Consider the following 2,332-nt stretch of genomic DNA (forward strand, 5'->3'; position numbering starts at 1 on the left):
CTTCCTTAATTTACGAGCATCACGATGCGGGATGAAAAGATCATTTTAGTCCGGGTCTTTATTTAAAGACCTGTATGAAAAGAAGGATGTGTGGACTCTGATTGGCTCAGAGTCCAATCAGAGGCTGGTTTTAAACAGGCTGGTCTCTATTTCGGCTCGTTCGCTGGGAACAAGCTCCTATCGTTTCTGCTCCGCTGGCGGGCAAAAGCAAGGAGGAGGCAGATAAATGCTTTAACAACTTTATTCCTCTTTTGAACAAGTACAACGAACAGCTGGCTTCCCTAAAACTAACACACTGCGCTCCCCACAACAACCGGACACTTTTCTCGCTCTTCTTCCTCCCACCGCCTACATGTTGCTCTCTACTGCCCCCTAGGGAAGAGAGGGGGCAGTGGAGAAAGACTGGGCATGTAAAAGCAGGTTATTGTTTTTACTGACTGTAATCTGAGTCATGTGACTAAACCTTTAATAGTCACATGACATGTGAAATAGAAATATGATGTAGATATATAGCAATAGATATTTAAATCTGAATCACAGTATTTATTTACGGTCTTTGAATGCAGGTCATCTGTGACAATTTAGCCACTTTGTCTTTTTGTTGCCTTGTAAATATTTGTAAAAACAAAAAAGAAAATATTCTACTAGTTTATAAAAAACATAACTATATACTCATTAAATGTATAAGCTTTTAATGACTTATTTTAATTGAGATGCTTCGCTTTGAAAATAATTAAAATTCAAGATGAAAAAACGAAATAACACATTCAAATAGTAATAAGGCCTGTGCGTCATCTGCACCTGATTGGCTCAGCTGGTCATTGGTGACGTGATCCTCGGATTTCAAACTCAAACCCCGAATCCCACGTCACAGATTGACGTCAATGACCGCCTGAACAGAGTCCTTGAATGTAGGCCTAATCATTTTTCTTGGATCGCAGGTAAGTTCTTCCAAGAAAAAACAAAAGCAAAAAAAAAAGAAAGAAAAAAAAAAGCCATTAAGGATAGGTTATCCTTTCTTAATGGTCGAGCATCACAATGCAGGGTGAAAACAGAATTTTTAGTCCAGGTCTTTATTTAAAGGTAAAGAAGGATGTGTGTAGTATATATAATTATGCTTATATATTGTAGGTTATTTTTATACATTATATAACTATTATTAACCAATTATATAGTGTATAATTACTTTGCATAATCTGGTAATGACTTATTTTAATTGAAATGCATCATTTGGATCATAATTAAACTTTAAGACTAAAAATTGAAATCCTACATTCAAATACTTTACGTAATAAGGCCTGTGTGCCACCTGGAGCTGATTGCTCAGCTTTAGCTTACCTTTAACATACATATTAACAGGTTACACTTGATTCTGCTGTGGTGCCTGTGGAAACGAAGTGCATGAAGTTTGTGCTCAGCTAAAGCCCTGTGGATCACATGGTGGGACTTCTGCTTCAATCTGCTCACTACAGTATAGCATTGCCTCTGTCATCCACCAGTTCACTGCAGACTGGCAGCCGCCAAGGACCCAACATGGATGTCTTCTTAAGTTGTAAACCCTGAGTACATAATGTTGAAATAAAATTGATATGCCTTTTGTAAATACATTTTCTCTATCAATGACTTAAATTGTTAACTGTGATAATTATGTTTGTGTAATGTAGTAACCATGTACAGTGTTTAATATAATTATTAATTATTGCATAGATGTTTTAAAGAAACAGCCACAAACCTCATGTCTTTGTTCCACAATGGCAGCTTTAATTTTAGTATTTCCTCTCCTCCACAAACTTCGTTGCCAGATGTGTAAATTTTACTTGATTCTTAAAGTTACAGACATCCTCTTTTTGTGAGGATTTTTAACTAAGTAAGTTTAATTTTCTTTTCCATTTATTAACCCTGCGTTGGCTCTTTAACAACATTAATTTAAGCTGATTTTATTTGACCTGATAAAGGTGAAAATGAGAACAAATTAAGTTAAACAAATGACCTGGTTAGTATGTAGTGGGATATCTGTAGTTACGATAGTTGACCACCAGAGGGCAGTGAGCGCTCATAATCCAACTCGTTTGTTCTGCAGAACAAAAAGCTGCTCAGCTCCAAATCTTCTTCAATAACAGCAAAACAGAAATACTGAAAGTTTTCTATCTTTATTCTAGTTTTATTTGACTTTGTAAACTGAAACTGATTAATCAAACTTTGATTCTGGACGCTGAAGAAAACACAAGTCACCTGACTTTCTGTGAAAAAGAAACTGAAACTAACTTTGTTATTTCTCTTCAAGTCAGTCTCCATTTTGAGCGGAGGGTGGAAATAACATGTTAACTTGTTA

The 2,332-nt window shown here is 35.9% G+C and overlaps 1 long non-coding RNA gene across 1 annotated transcript; it reads left to right on the forward strand.

Moving 5' to 3' along the window:
* Positions 1-6: 6 nt before the first annotated feature.
* Positions 7-1,598, forward strand: LOC107835313 (uncharacterized). The gene is made up of 2 exons (XR_001661124.1): positions 7-1,063; positions 1,254-1,598. It is a non-coding gene; the product is annotated as an uncharacterized LOC107835313 (long non-coding RNA).
* Positions 1,599-2,332: the final 734 nt, after the last annotated feature.

This window comes from Poecilia formosa, unplaced genomic scaffold (assembly GCF_000485575.1).
Source record: "Poecilia formosa unplaced genomic scaffold, Poecilia_formosa-5.1.2 Scaffold1541, whole genome shotgun sequence".
NCBI lineage: Eukaryota > Metazoa > Chordata > Actinopteri > Cyprinodontiformes > Poeciliidae > Poecilia > Poecilia formosa.